General features: G+C 33.1%; 1 long non-coding RNA gene across 1 annotated transcript in view; it reads right to left on the reverse strand.

Annotated features, from left to right (window-relative positions):
- Positions 1 to 16,917, reverse strand: part of LOC117075073 — a 39,541-nt gene extending 22,624 nt beyond the window's left edge. The window contains exon 1 of the long non-coding RNA XR_004433834.1: positions 16,705 to 16,917. This is a non-coding gene — a long non-coding RNA (uncharacterized LOC117075073). The remainder of the gene's footprint in view (positions 1 to 16,704) is intronic.
- Between the last annotated feature and the right edge of the window lie 687 nt (positions 16,918 to 17,604).

Consider the following 17,604-nt stretch of genomic DNA (forward strand, 5'->3'; position numbering starts at 1 on the left):
ACTTTCTTAAACTTAAGAACCCAGCTTTTTGCGTCAACTTCTCATGATTGCTTTTTTGTTTACTGTTGTTATGGTGATCACACATCAGATCACACACTACTATATACTCCTTTTAGTAATCTATATCAAAATCTCTACCTAAGGAGAACTACAATCAATGTATTTCTAAGCTCTAACAGCCTTTTTGCAGTATGTTATAAATATAGGGACTGTGATAAACACCAAGAATGTCTCCAGTAAAGATATAAACAATTTTAATGTGACAATATATAAGTTGTTAGCTGCTACTAAATAAAAAGAAAACACATGCTATAAGCAAACACACCGCATTGATTTTTGTAAGTTAAAAGTGCTAAAACATATTCTCAATATTTTTCATTAATTATGTGGTTAATTGGAACTTCAAGAAAAATTACATTGAAAAACTGTCTAGTTTCCTGAAAACGCTGATGTTAGAAACAAATAACTCAGGAAGGGAATTGTGTAGTTATGTCTGCATCAGACATCTCATCCCAGGGGCATTATAAACATGTTCAACAAGTACCATTTCTGTCATGCTAGTGTTACCTTTCACTGTAGTTGAGACATCTGACAAGCAAAGTCTCCATGCTAGACTACACAAACTCTCTAGACACCTTAGGCTTTCAACAATCTTAATCCTGCTTGTTGAATTTCAAGAGTTTCAATAAATCAGAAAACCCAGCCGGGTTTTCCTTCTCCCTATACATTACTCAAACAAGAATCACATTATTGTTTACTTAAAAAGGATTACTGATTATGCCACCTACCTTTATTTTGTTATTTTTGTTTGAAACATATTTTTATTCTCAAGTGAAATAAATTTGAAAATTCTTATCTTAGCTCTAAGCTGAACCACATCAAACACAAATCAACTTTTCATTTGTTTTGATTTAGTGCACATGAGGATAGTCTGGAAAAATATGATTTGGTCACATTAGAGATTAAAATTGATGCTTTTTCTTTGATAAAATTTACAGTAATAGAACTTTGAATAATATCTATACAACACTTCTCTGTCATCTTTCAGCTGATACACCACTACCAATACCCTTATCCAGCTTACTATCACCTTTTGCTTGGATTAAGAAAATGGCAACATAATTAGTCTTCCCACAAATTTCCTCTAATCAATTTTCCATCCTAAGTATCTTTCTAAAATCCCAAACTAATTATGTCATTCTTCTCCTTGAAACCTCCAATAGCTCCACATTGCTTTTATAACTGAATTCTTTAAATCTGCTCCTGTGATCTTTATAATACAGCTACAAGTCCTCATTTTGTTGTTAGAGTTGCCTCATTTCTTTCCAGTATGAATTTACACAGAGCACATATTATTCCCTATGCTTGGACAAATCTCTCCTCTCCTTCATTCAACATCATCTTTCTACTCATTCCCTAAAACCTCAGTTTAAACGGCCCATGATAAAGAAAATGTTTCCTAACCTTTGAGACTTTCAATTTCCTAATCATATGATTAAACAATTAATTAATTGCTAGTAATTTCAAATAACTGTTAATAACTATAACGGTTATTAATATATAACAAGTTGAACAAGTTGTATATTTGGCTGGTTGATGTCCATCATCCATGTTAAAACTGTCTTTGAGGCCAGGTCTATATCTGTTTCATCACTGCACCATCTCTACCCTGCAGAGTAGAAGCTCAATAAATATTTCTTGAACCTAAAAATGTATACCGTGCACAAATCCAACCTACAGCCATGGCAATATCAGTACTAAACTAACTTGTAATTACCATTTTTAATGTTCCCAAAGAGTTCTGTCACAGTTCTGTAGTTAGCTGGCCCATAATGCTTAAGTACTAGTATTCAAGATATATGCCTTCCACTTTCACCACTATTTAAAAAATAATGCTTCAACAAAATGAGCAAGAGTGGCATTAATGAGAGGAAAACTTTGAAACCTCTCTAATTTGCAAAGCTACACAATCAAAATACTAAGCGCCTTATCATTAGTTATATGTAATCTGTAATACATCTCATAATATTATGATTGAGGACCAGCAATGTAGATTATAAATGCTATGAAAAAAACTTGCAGAGTAAATCCTTTTTTCAAAATATTTAATAAAAACTATTACAGACTCTTTTTTCGAACACTTAAATTTTGCCCTGAATTCTTTATTGCTACTAGGTAAGAAGAGTAAATAAAAATGACAATATTGCAATTAGACTTCAAGTTTTATAAATTGAATTTTGTGTATAATTTTGGGAGGTGGCAAATAATACATGCCTTTTCTAAGAACCACTGTACTTAATATGTTAATACATAAGATTAAAGGTAAGAGGAAAGAAAGCTAGAAGTTTACAGAGTTCCTCAAGAGACTCATAGCAGCAAAAATCAGTCCAAGGCAGGAAACAAACTACTCAAAGTAATCTAAGAAAAAAAAAAAAAAAAAAAAACTAATATGGAGAACTGGGTGTTACCAAATTATTGGAAATGCTGAAGTTACCTTAGAATTATCCCATGATCATGAAAAACTGACCTACCAGAAGTACCTCTGAGACCACTGAAGGCATCAATTCATGGACACAAAACGATATCTTCAATCTGGGAAATAAAGAACATACATGAATATGCCACTGACACTGCATAGCCAACAAAGCAAGACCAGAGAATGAACAATGGAATACTGTCACAGATAAAACTCAAAATTTCCCAACTCTGCTTACTAGCAGAAAGAGCCAAAAAGATGGGAAGATGGATTCTGCCTCTCTCTTACCCTTTTAATTGCAAACAAGAACTTCTAAATGATATCTATTTTGCATTTTAAATCCTAAGCATCCACTATAGCTATGAATGGGTACATATGTATTTAACTCTACTGAATGGAGAAAATAGCTCTTCTGGAAAACTGACTTCAAATATTAACAATGTAACCCTTTACAGGACACCTTACTTAAGTAACCAGGTGAGGATGGCTATACTTCTATGCTGAAAGTACTATTATTATTTAGCGGCTTTAGTTCTAAATGTGTGTGTGTGTGTGTGTGTGTGTGTGTGTGTGTTAGGTAAAGGAATAGTAGGTCTTACAAATTTCATTGTATTCGCTACTTATCTGACATTCTCTTTTTAAAATGTCATTACTACATTACTATCAATGTTATTAATGACTTATTTAAAGCTGTACTAGTACCTATTATTCTTACCATTTGTAAAGGTCTGTTATCCACCAGGATGCACACACACAAACAAAAATACATATATTTTAATTATTTCCAATTTCATGTATCCCAACATTAACTAGTGATCCTTATTAATTTCATATAAGAGATGAGGAAACAGAGACAACAAGCAATTTTCCTGATGACACTCAGGAAAAAGTAAGAAGTGGCCACACAGATTCAAAACTAAATTGATACATCCTTGTTAGACTAAAACATCACATTCTTAAACTCAACTAGTTTAACATATAATGCTACTGATACCATATCTAATACTATTAAACATAACATGAAAGAAAATTGAGTCAAAGGATATGGAAAGAGATATTTGAGAGTTTTATATGTAATACTTAACTATTAAAGTTTTCTAAAACTTTTCTGATACTGAACAAAAAAAGGCTTGTTAGGTTGTGAAGGTTGCAAGTTAGCCTCATAAAATGAAGTGTCATCTGCATACTAACAATATATGCTCCAGAGCTAAAATATCTTTCTTGGAAATGTAAAGCCAGAATAAAATGTAATGCAAAAATATTATCTAAAATGAGTATGAACAAATAAAGAGCTCTGTATTATTAAAAATATCACAACATTTACATGTGCAATTTAAGTTAAACATATATAACTCCATGGAAAAATGTTTATCATAAAGTTTCAGAGAGAAGAGAAAAATGAACTAGGAATTAGCCCTAATTATTTCACTTAAAAAATGTATTAATATATTCCAGATATTAACTTAAGCACAAAGAGATAAAAAGTGAGCAAAAGTAGACATTGCCTCTACCTTCACAAATGTCATATTAGTAAGAAACTAAGATATTAATTAAATTATCACAAATAAATAGAAAATTATAATTATGGTAAATGTAAAACATAAAGTACATAATTACGTGAGGCCATATAAAAGACACATGGCCTCATTTATCCATTTAAGAAGAATTACTTCAAGACAGATATTTACTTAAAAATTTACTCAGTGAAGGTTTGGGAAAGCAGAAAAGAAATACCCAGTAAAAGAAATAACAAAGAATTCACAATAAAAATGTTAAGGGCCACTTTAACAATATAAAAAATTATTCATCTATGTTCCTCTGTGTGATACAAATAGTTCCTCAGTTAAAGAATGGAGGATGATTAAACATACACACACACTTACCCTTAGATGATGTGTATACAAATAGTTATACATATATCTGCACATACATATGCATTTAAAATGGAATAATACTCAAAACACGAATGTGGGTAAATTGTCATTATTGTTCTGTGCTTCCAGATTTCTGAGAAAATGCAATAGTGTTACCTGGTAGATATTTCAAAGTTCAGGAAATTTGGAGGGAAAAAATTATGACTCTGAAGTCTTAACAGCAAACAATGGCTCCAAAAAGTGGCCAAAGAGGATTTTAGTCTTATATACACACACACACACACAAATAAACATATATCACATATATAATTAATATGTGATATTAACTATATATGTGGCATATATTTATTTTATATATATATTTTAAAAATTAATGTAATTAATTTAATAACTCAAAATAGACTGGAGTGCAGTGGCGCTATCTAGGCTTACTGTATCCTCTACCACCTGGGTTCACGATTCTCCTGCTTCACACCCCCAAGTAGCTGTGACTACAGGGTTACACCACGCCCAGCTACTTTATGTATTTCTAGTGGAGACACAGTTTCGCCATATGCCTGGGCTTGTGTTGAACTACTGAACTCAAATGACTCTCCTGCCTTGACCTCCCAAAGTGCTCAGATTAAAGGCATGAGCTGCTGCACGTAGACAGAGCTTAATATTTTTTAAATACACACTTTATTGAAAAAAATATTGAGTAATGCTTGGAAAGATAAATTTGGCTATTTATCCTTTTTACCTATTAAATATTGATTACTTCATGCTTTAATAAATATTTTATGATGCACATGAAGTAATAAACGAGTTTTCAACTTGTTAAAGTCAAATTACTAATTAATGAATTAATATTTTATATATTCCTATAAATTTTTGCCACACTCCCGTGTGTGATTGCCTCTGTTCACAGCCCAGGTTTAATTAAAGAATTCAAGACTTGTTTATAGGGCTATATAATTTTCAGTTTTATAGACTTCCACTTTTCCAGTGAATGGTTGCAACAGAAAAAAATGTATGATAGAGGCTTTGCAGCCTGAAACACATGCACAATTTTTGAACACCACTAACTTCTTGAGCAAATAATTTATTTTATCTCAGTTACAGTTTTGCATCTGAAAAACAGACATTCTAACACTAAACTCCAGAGTTGTTTGGGGGGATAAAGAAGCTTTTAAATCACCTGCCATCCTTGAAGTGCTTACTAAATTTGCCACAATAGATGCAATATGGTGAAAAGATAATTCGATGGGGGATAATATGATTCTGATTTAAGTCCTAACAAAACAATCATTAGCTGTTTGATTCTTATATATGACACCTTCTGAGAGCTCGTTTCTTATTTACTAAATGGAAAGAATAAAACTTGTCCTGCAGTTTTGTGAACATCAAAAGAAATAATATATGAGAAAAAGCAGCAAAACTAAGCTGATGCGGTCAATGCTTTGCACACATAGTTCTATGAAAGCTATTCTCACGCTGTTGTGTAAGTATGCATTGCTTACTCAAGGAAATAACCAAAAAGGAGTAGGTAGGCTAGGGCTACTTGATAACACTCCAGGTATTTCAGGACAAAAATCACTTTCACTAATTTCTACTCCCTCACCTAACACACCTCATGACTTTATCCTTGCTTGCTTAAAATCACCCTCTACAGGAAGGAAAAAAGTGGCATCCAAAGAAACCCATGTAGTATTTGCATTGAGGTAAGTTTTTACTAGTTATTCACTGATATGAGAGTGCTATGTTCATTTGCTATTCTTATGATAGATCCTATTAATTTATTCACTAAAAATGAGAATTTGCATTCTGTCAACAGCATGATGATAATTTCACTTTATTTTTATCAATTTTAAAGGCAAGTAGAATATGTGTAAATGTGTTTTACTTTTGAAAACAAAAGACATGAGTATAGTTGATATACTGCATAAAACAGTAGAGTGTTGTGTTTGTATTATCTAGATATATCAATTTTTAAATGATATTTGAAATCTGTATGAAAACTATAAGAGAAAATGGTGAAGAAAACAAATGAAAATAACTGCGTTGTTCTAAATTGTTGTAATTTAAATAAACATAATTTTTCTGATTTTTAAATATTTTATATACCCATTTGATGTAGCATATGATTAAATGATAACAGAACGCTTTGTTCCATCTTATTTCAAATTACTACTTTGATACATACACAATTGGTCATTCATGCACACATCACACACAATGTCAAATAACTGTCATTGTCATTATATGTAATATAATCTACTGGCAATGCTGGTCTATTTAAGACTACATTTTTTAAAAAAAAGCATACAGCCCTTGTTTCTCTTTCTCTGAAGGTTATAATGTTGCTTGAAATATGCCAGCAATTTCAACTTTGTGTTAAAAATACTCATGAAGACAAGAAGAAAGCAGAAAAAAAGAAATTTGGGAGGCAAGAGATTTAACCAAAAAATAAACTATAAATTTCTGACTTCATTATATGTGCTAAAAATACCTGTTGTGCATACTTTATACATTGAGATTTGTTAATATTCAGGATGCCTAAATGGAAGTAGATACGCATAGTAAAATTTAAGAATAGGATATTTATAAAAAAAGGAATCCTCCAGTGACTTGACACAGTTTCACATTTTGTCCTTGACCAAAATGAATGAACATCAGTTTTCCTGGGCATTATAATCGATTAATACTAGATCAATTGCAGCAAGATACAGAATACATGAAGATGCCATTTCAAATGGCATCAGGATAATTATTAGCAAAGTGTCTTTTTTAATAAATGGTTTATGATATCTATTACCTCATGTTTTGCTAGTATGACTTTTTAAAATATTATTTTATTAAAGATTAGAGAGAAAGTAAAAGACTGAAAAATTGAACTCAAGGGTTTGAAATAAATTTCCTATCTGTCAGAGCTAATACATGAAGAATCAAGTAAAATATGTTTATACTGCAATATAATTCAAATAAATTATTCTAGCTGTTTTGTATTACTCATATGTACCCATGTGAATCTGATTTATTTCCATAAAATTTTAAGCCTAATTTTTAAAGCTACAGGTAAAATTTAATGCATAACTTTTACTGGATACCATATACATACATATATATCCCTTATTAATAATATTTTATTGGCCTCTGTGGAATAAATTTTAAATTTAATTAAGTAAAATGATAAATACTGTCACATTGTAAAAATAAGTCCCAAATTTTCATAATTACTTATCTATTAAAACAAGAACCATAAAATCTGAAGACTCAACAAATATTTATTGAGAATTTTTCTGTTTTTCTCATGATTCTTTTTGCTGAACATAACAAAAACAAAAAAGCCTCAATAATTTCATAATTTATTAAATGAATTTTACCCTCTTGTAAATATCAAATATCAAAGTGATCAGAATATGAAGTCAGCATTATGAACTATGACTCAGTATTATGAAGAACATTCTCAGTTAACAGAGGGGAAGGAGCAAGTAAGTACACTGGGTGTGGAAAGTGAGGTGAGAGAATTGAAGAGGAAAATGTTGAAGAAAACTTCGTGGAAACCTGAATGTTCTAGAGAAAAGATACTCGTCTATGTTGTCAGAAATACTGACATATTGGCTGTGACATAGCAATCTGGGATTTAATTCACTCATTCTAATGTACTTTACGCACTTAGGAGGGTAAAAATGCCTTCTTTCCAAAGATAGTAAATTAAATCTGGAATTGTATGCGGTTTGCTTGACATATACACAAGCTCAGTAATTTTTAGCTACTATTTGTATTCACAAAGAGAATAATATATGAGCTCACCCTAGAAAATGACTACAATTTCTTCAGATAGAGTATGGAGAATGCTAATTTCAGTTCAAAGAAAATACAAAATACAGATATAAATGAAAATGTAGTACACGTGAGTAACATTAAATATTCTATAGTGGCTAAAAGCCATACAAACAGAGCAGTGGATGATAAGGCTGGAGAAGCAGACTTGGTCCTGATAATAAAAAATGTAAATTATTTGCTCATAAATGTGGACTGGATTGTGTAAACAATGGGGACCCAGAATGAGCGATGGAGGTCTGAAGTAGGCAGTAATAGTGATAAGTTATACGTAAATAAATCTTCATTGTGATTAATCACAATCTGAGCAGTACTGCCAGATTATGATAGACCTATCTATCTTACACATGGAATAAAGATTCAAAACAGTTCAGTCAGTGCCATGATACTTTCAGTGATATATACCCTCTTAGTAATTTTTTCTTAGTTTTTAAAACTATAAAATATTATAGACATAAAAACATCAGATAAAATAATATAACTGAAACCCGTGTAAGTACCAAGTTGTAATACATGTAAACATATTGTCATCTTTACTTCATGCTTTTTAAAAAGCAACATTTTATGTATAAATTAGAAATTCCAGAGATTCACTTTAGGTATGATAACATGAAGAGCTCCACTGACACAATCCCCAGGGAAATTGGGAGAAATTATTTTCCAAAAACGAATCCAATCATTTAAACCTTCCGGAATTGATCCTAAGAGCACCAAGTAAAAGAAGAAACACCTATTCAAGAAAATCTACAAAAATTGGTTAAGAAAGGTGATAATACAGAATTTGAACCCATACCAGTCCCTCCTTCCTCTCCAGCTCAGCAAAGCAGACTCCTCTCCAGACTACAGTACCCAAAAACACAGGTCTCCCTCATCCTGCCACTCCCCACCCTAGCCCCCATTTGGACAATTTCCTTCTCCAGAGGATAAGGACTTTAGCATTTTTCATCCTACTCCCAGCTTCGGGATGCTGAGGTTAAATCCCAAGTGTCTGTGATCAAGAGAAAGTTGGAGTGGCTGTACTAATAGATTTTAAAACAAAGGCAGTAGATTTTAAAATAAAAAATGTTGCCAGAGTTAAAGAATATTTTATAATGATAAAGGGTCAGGATATAAAAAAGATATAACAATTACAAATACAGGGGTTCCCTGACTTATAATGAGTATATGTCCTGATAAATCCAAGATAAAACCCCATACTGTAGGTTTAAAATGCATTTAATACCTCGATGAACACATAGTTAAGTTGAAAATTCACAGATCAAGTCACCATAAGTTGGGGACCCATCTGGATATAAGTAGCTAATGACCAAGTACAAAAGATGTATAAAGTCATAGTAATCATACAGTGTAGTATTGACATAAAGATAGACAAACAGTTGAATGGAAGAGATTAGAGAGCCACATATACATGGACAACAGATTTCTACAAGGAAATTTAGTTGGGAAAGATAGACTTCAAAAACTGTGAAAGAACTATTGAAATAACTTATACAAGATAAAAAATTTTAAATTAACTTTGATCCAAATCTCACGTCATATGCAATAATTGAGTCAAATGATGATATACCTACATGTGAAATGTAAAATTTTAAAATTTCTACACTAGGCAAACGTCCGGAGCCATGAGGCCCGGAATTAGCCGACCTCTGTTGCTTGATCTCTGCAAAGCGGAGACAAGATGGCACATTTCCGGGTTCTTCATTACAAACCTTTCCCGTGCCCGCGCTAACTTTTCCGGCGCGGGCGCAAACATTTTTCCCGCCCAGGAAGATATGCAGCCTACGGCGCAGGCGCGATCCCGCGCCCGGGAAAAGTACAAACCCGCGGCGCATGCGCAATTGTAATTTGAGTAAACCCAGCCTCCTGTCACCGCCCCGGCCCAACCTCTTCCTCTGCCAGCCTATATAAGGCATTGCACCGCCACCATTAAACGAGACTTGATCAGGCTATTTGTCTTGTCTCCATTTCTCCTGTTTTCTTGTCTCCTCCATTCCCACTCCCCCTTCCAGGGCCCGTTGGACTGTCCTGCAGGTCGGGACAGGCAAAGATTGCTGGGATACAATACTGTAAACCAAAAATAAATCTCTAATCCCCACAACTGACTGAATGGATGCCTCTCTCAGCCAAGAGGACTCCAAAAACTTGAAAAATTAGTTCAGGCCCTTACAGAAAGTGGGGAAGGTTAGAGAAGACTCATTGAACCCTCCTCCCTTTGGAGTTTAGACACAGCTGACCCACTGTGTTTACAAATGCCATGGTAACATCAGGAAGTTACCCTATATGGTAGAAGGGAGAGACATGAATACTCCACCCCTCATTTAGTATATTATCAAGAAATAATCATAAAAATGAACAACCAGCAGCCCTTGGGACTGCGCTGTCTATGGAGTAGCCATTCTTTCATTCCTTTACTTTCTTAATAAACTTTCTTTCACTTTACTGTACAGGCTTGCCCTGAGTTTTTCTTGTGCAACATCCAAGATCCCTCTCTCGAGATCTGCATCAGAACCCCTTTCCTGTAACAATAGAATATAATTAAACTAAAGAACTTCTGCACAGAAAGAGAAACTATCAAATGAGTAAACAGACAACCTATTGAGTAGGAGAAAATATTCACAAACTATGCATCCAAGAAAGGCTTATTATCTAGATTATATAAGGAACTTAAATCAACAAGGAAAAAACAAAGTGGCAAAGAACATGAACAGACACTTCTCCAAGAAGACATACAAGCATCCACTAAACGTACAACAATGCTCTTTATCACTAATCATCAGAGAAATGCAAATCAAAATCACAATGAGACACCTCTCACATGAGTCAGAATGGCTATTATTTACAAAATACAGATAGCTATTATTAAAAAAAATGACATGGTGAGGCTGTGAAGAAAAGGAACACTTATGAACTGTTGGTGGCAATGTAAATTAATTCAGCCACTGTGGAAAGCAGTTTGGAGATTTCTTGAAGAACTGAGAGTTGAACTAACACTCACCTCAGCAATTCCACTACTGGGTATATATATCCAAAGAAAAAAATTTTGACCAAAAATACATGTGTACTCATATGTTCATTGCAGCATTATTCACAATAGCAAACACATGGAATCAACCCAGGTACCCATCAAGAGAAGATCTGATAAAGAAAATGTAGCACATATATACCATCAGATATTATGTAGGCATATAAAAGAAAGAAATCGTGATCTTTGCAGCAATGTGGATACAGCTGGAAACCATTATCCTCAGCAAACTAATGTAGAAACAGAAAATCAAATACTACATGTTCTTGCTTGTAAGGGCAAACTACACACTGGGTACACATGGTCATAAAATGAGAACAACAGAGATTGGAGAATGTAATAGGGGAGAGCAAGAGACGGGGTTAAGTGTTGAAAAAAACTACCTGTTGGGTACTATGCTCACTACCTGTGTGACAAATTCATTTGTACTCCAAACCTCAGGATCATGCAATGTATCCTTGTAGCACACCTGCATGTGTTATTCCTGATTCTAAAATAAAAGTTGAAAAAAGTATTTTTAAAGCTGAACATTTCAAATCCTGGCAAGGAGATTGAGGAACAGGAACTTTCATATACTGCTGGGAGGCATGTAAAGTGTTACAACAGCTTTAGAAAACCATTTTGCAGTTTCATTAAAAGTTAAAAATATGCCTACTCTGATCCAGCCATCTCATTTGTATGCAAACATTTATACAACTTTATCATAGCCAAAACCTTGAAACAACTGAACTTTCCGTCACCAGGTGAATGAAAAAGCAAACTGTATTATGTACATTCAAAATATTCCTTAGCAATAAATAATAATCTTCTGTTGATATGTTTTACAGCATGAATGAATCTCAACATAAATTTGTTGAGAGAAGCCAGATAATTAAGAAGAACCTACAGTATGATTTAATTTACAAAAATATCTTGACAATGTGAAATAGTCCACAGTGATAGAAAGTAGATCAGTTACTGCTTAGGGGTTGGAATAGGGAAGAATGGAGTACAAAGAGGCACCAGGAAAGTCTGCCTGTAACGTACACATTCATTATCTTGATCATGGTGATGGTTTCCCAGGTATATACATATGTCAAATTTTATCAAGTTGTTTGTTTTTATTATGCGCAACCTGTTATATGCCAACTATATCTCAATTTAACCTTTAAAAAATACTTTAAAAATCAATATCCAAAGCTGCCTTAAAACACACACACACACACACACCTTCACATGTTTGCTGCCCCTGAAATAACATTAGAGAGGAAACTGATAATTGAAAAATAAATTTATTCCATGCCCTAGCTTGTAGACCAAATTGTTGCTCGCGCTGTGACCTTTGAAATCTTCAGTTACTTATTAGTAACTGAATTTTACCTCTGAGTTTCTTTACAGAGTTTGCCCAAGAACTCGTATCAATTTCCAAGCAAAAGGTCAGAATGTCCTGCCATGTAATATGGGTTTTCATTATTTCCTTATAAACTATGACATTTTCAAAATGTCAGCATTGGAGAAAGCTTGAGTGCTCTTCCATTCTTTCTTCTTGATACATACTAGCAAACATACAACATGAAAAATATATGAAATAAGCATCTATTGTGATGTGTAATAAGTGGTGATAAATAACAGTAGTAGAGAAGATTTTAAAAAGATGCCCTTACAGAATTTAAAGTCAGATGGAAGTACCTTTCTAAGATACCTAAGAATATAAATATAAGAATATTAATAAATCACAGTTACATTAAAATATCTTCTAATTAATTTTTGTGGTGTCTGAATCCAAATAATAAACCAGTGAAATTAATATGTAGTCTTAAGATGAAGAAAATAGGAGTTAATAAGATATACAGAATAAATTTGGAATAATTAAATACGAATAGATAATACTCCCAACATAGTAAAAATGGTTTTAAATGCTTCTTTTAACAAAACTGAAATTTCATTAGCTTAGTAGCTAACTAAAACTTTTTAACATACTCTATCGATTTTAAAGTACACTATTCTGATTTTCATTCAGTACAGGGTTTAGAAGTCAAATTATTTTAATTAACTGCATGTATACTCCAAAGACAATTAGCAGGATATACTACATACCTTTTCATTGGAACTGGCACTTACATTTTCTAAGACCTCTGGTTTCCAGTTGGCTATAAGTCAGGATTTCCTATATTAAATCCTATTCAGTTTAATTTATTTATTATTAATACCAGATTTTTGGAAGCATATGATTAAAACAAAATCACATTTTTTTATTGTCAACAGCATTTTCTTGCTGGCAGAGTAGGAGAACCTGTGTGAATTTGAAAAAGCTCCCTTTCCCACTTGTCATTTATTTCCCATGGTATTATATCTATAGAAGTACTCATCAAAGGACACAGTTATTTTTAGAAAAAAGAAAAAAAGGCCTGGCTTGTTTTCAGAAAGTGGTAGTTCTCATTTTATTGTTTGTCTTTTCTTCTACCAATAACTTTTCTAATTAAGGCAACTGCTATGATTGCCTATTGAATAAATGGCATCTAAAGATGAATTGATATTGCTGTTGTTTTTTTAATTTTAAAATTTAGATAGGATGATTAGTATTTATATATTAATTATAGTCATTGTAATTAGCTGTAAAAATGAGCACCCAGGACTCTACATTGTATTCATACAATAATATTACCTGAGCTACATAATGTAAAAAAAGACAAGACATGAAGAGAAAAACAGACTTCGCCTTCTATTAATTATTTATTACGATAGTTGATTCAACTGGGATTTCTAATTTTTATCATAATGGAGGAACTGGAAAAAGACATGTCTCCCTCTATAAACTGCTATGAAACTGGAAAAATTTGAGACAATAAAAATTAAAAGGCAGGCATATGATTTTTGAAAAAGGAAAACATATCATTTTATACCTGTTTCTGGACTGGATTCCAGCCTGGGGGCACTTTTCACTGCACAGTGGAGAGAGAAGGAATCCAAAAGAGACAACAATCTCACCACACTGCTAGTGCAAGTTTCAAGCTTGGAGAAGAGGCGAAGATTTCAGGGTCTAAAAAGGAAAAAGCTGTGCATAGGAATAATAGCAGACATTTGCATGGAGTCTTTAAATAAAGGCTGGGCTGTAATATGCGCAACTAGAATCCATGAGCACTACCTGAGAATGGCTGCTGTGGGTTTGGAAACCAAACATAGGTATGATAACTTTCTCAGTACAGATATATAAAATTGGGAGGCTCTGGTAAACCTTGAAAGATTGCATTAAAGAGTAACGGCAATTCTTAGGACAAAACTAAAATAGATCTGTCTTAATAAAAAATAAAATTGAGCCTGATAGAATCAAGAGGATGCTTCATCATTAAATTGCCTGCCATAACAAATCATCATAACTTTTACAGAAAAACAACATAATTCACATATTGCAAGTGTCACCTATGATGTCCAACATACAATAAAAACTTACAATCTATGTAAAGAAGTAGAAAAATATAGCCCATGATCAAGAAAAAAAAAAAAAAATCAAAAGAGACACCGAGGTGAAAAGATGTTGGAATTAGCAGGGACAAGGTTTTTGTTTGTTTGTTTGTTTGTTTGTTTGTTTTTTAAGTTGCTAAAAATATATCAAAGGACTGCAAGGCAGAAAATGGATAAGTGAATGAAAAAGTGGGAAATCTTGAGAAATGGGAAGTTACGAAGAAATGGATGGAAATTCTGTAACTTAAAAGTACATGATCTGAAACGAAAAGTAGCCTGGATTGGAATAACAGCATTAAACACCTACAAAAGAAAAGATTGATGAACTTGGAGAAAAATTAATAAGCATTACTAAATCTAAATAATAAATAAAAATATTAAAACTTTATCAAAGACCTGAGATAACTGAGGGGCAGTATGAAGTAATAGTAAAATACATGACCAAAAAAAGGGAAGGATAATAACTTTATTAAATTTCTTTACATTGGTTGGGCACGGAGGCTCACGCCTGTAATCCCAGCACTTTGGGAGGCTGGGCAGACAGACAACCTGAGGTCAGGAGTTAGAAACCAGCCTGGCCAACATGGCAAAATCCCATCTCTACTGAAAATACAAAAAAATAGTTAGGCGTGGTGGCATGCGTCTGTAATCCCAGCTATTTGGGAGGCTGAGATAGGAGAATCATTTGAACTTGAGACGTGGGAGTTGAAGTGAGCTGAGATTGTGCCACTGCACTCCAGCCTGGGTCAAAGAGTGAGACTCCATCTCAAAAAAAAAAAAAAAAAAAAAAAGTTTATTTAAGTCACATTTTACACTAAATGGGGACACAATAACAACTTAAATAGATGCTAACAGTTTGAGGATATCTATTGCAATCTCTTGAAAAGCAAATAAAAAATAATACAAGGGACATAGCTACATGACAAACAGAAGAAAATGAAATAATGCACTAATGTCAAAGTACTTTACTGATTCAAAAGAAAGCAGGAATAAAATAAAAAATAACACAAAATAGAGATGAAATACAAAACAAGTAACAAAATAATAGAAATCCGTCCAAACACATGAATAATTGCACTAAACACAAATGGACTATTCAGATTAAAAGGAAATTATTGCCGTACCGGATTAAAAAAATAAAACACAACTATTTCTGCTTTTAAAAATACATTTTAAAATAAAAGCACAGGCCAGGCATGGTGGCTCATGCCTGTAATCCCAGCACTTTGGGGGGCCAAGGTGGGCATATCACTTGAGGTCAGTAATTCGAGACCAGCCTGGCCAACATTGTGAAACCCTGTCTCCACTAAAAACATAAAAGTTATCCAGGCCTCATGGTACATGCCTGTAATCCCAGCTACTCAGGAGGCTGAGGCAGAAGAATTACTTGAACCGGGAGGCAGAGGTTGCAGTGAGCTGAGATTGCACAACTGCACTCCAGCCTGGGTGACAGAGTGAGACTCTGTCTCAAAAAAATAAATAAATAAAATAAAAAATAAAAGCCCAGATTCATTGAAATAAAAGAATGTAAAGCAATGTACCACCCTAATAGTAAGCATGAGAAAGCTTGTATGGCTATATTAAGATTAGGCAACATAAACTTGAAAACAAAAGTTAATAGCAGGGACAGTGGGAAACATTTCATGATTGTGAAAAAAATCATTTATCAGGAAGTTGTAATAAGCATTCACATATATGTGTCTAATCACAGAGCTGCAAAATACACAAGGAAAACCTGGCCAAACTAAAGGAAGAAATAATTCACAATCATAGTTAGATATTTTAATACCTCTTAGTAGTTGAAATCAAAGTGACAAAGTTGAGTAAGTATACAAATCTGAACAACCTAATTTGAGCTAATTGCTATTTACAAAATTTTATGTCCAACAAGATTGAGAATTAAATGGTTCTATATCTGTCTTTTAAAATTAAATTCGTAAATAAATGCCTTAAAAACAACTTGAATTCCTGTTGATTTACTGGTAAATTATATCAAATTATAGCCAACAGTAGGGATTTATAGCAAACATTTGAAGAAGAAATAATAGTGATATTAAAGATGTATTTACGTAATCTGTTCTACTTCACACATCACAATTTTCTCCCATTCAATTTCATACATAATCCTTTCTGATTTCTTCTTGATGTAAAAGAAAATCACAAAACATAAATGCAATTATATAGACATGTATCTTGTAGTATAAACTGGCTAGCTATTTCCCAATATTTATTTCATCCTGACACCCTGTTAGATCTTCTTGCCCAGGCCTCTTACCCATCAGATGTGATTGTTCTCAACAACGGAATGAAAATGAAATTGATGTGTGTCATCACTGGGCAAAAGTAATTGAGAGCATGTGTATTTTCACCACAGTCTGAATTTCACTTCTCTGCTAGACAGATTTAGAAAACTGAGCCCTTAAAATGTGTGGAACCATAGGTACAAGAAGCCTGGATCCATGATACCTGCCTAAAGCAGCCCTAACCGGAAAACACCTACTTCAATGAGGCATTAGTTTACTAATGACCAGTGACGTGAGTAAGAAATAAACCTTAATTATGGTAAGTTACTGAGATTTTAGGTTTGTTTTTATAGCAGTTAGTCCACCGTAACTAAGAACATCTTTAGTTTTTAAATCATCAAGCCAAACATTATAGCTAAACAGATACTTAAGAAATATAATATTTCATAATTATTAAATTGCAGTATGTTTACTCACTTAGTATGACCTTCAGCTTTTTAGATCAACATTTGGCTTCAGCTTCACTTATTTCTACTGGTTTCACTTCAGCTAAAACAAACTACTTTACTTGGCATTGGTAAATTCACAGAAATTCCCCTTTTATTATTCAGAGGCCATGTGATAGCTATTCACAGAATCACTGATATCTTCTCTTTCATTTAGACTCATGTTTTTCTATGCAGACAATAAACTTCTACTGAATCCTAAGCAGCTATGTCATCTTAT

Source organism: Trachypithecus francoisi, unplaced genomic scaffold (genome assembly GCF_009764315.1).
Source record: "Trachypithecus francoisi isolate TF-2019V2 unplaced genomic scaffold, Tfra_2.0 Lachesis_group5, whole genome shotgun sequence".
In the NCBI taxonomy this organism is placed as follows: domain Eukaryota; kingdom Metazoa; phylum Chordata; class Mammalia; order Primates; family Cercopithecidae; genus Trachypithecus; species Trachypithecus francoisi.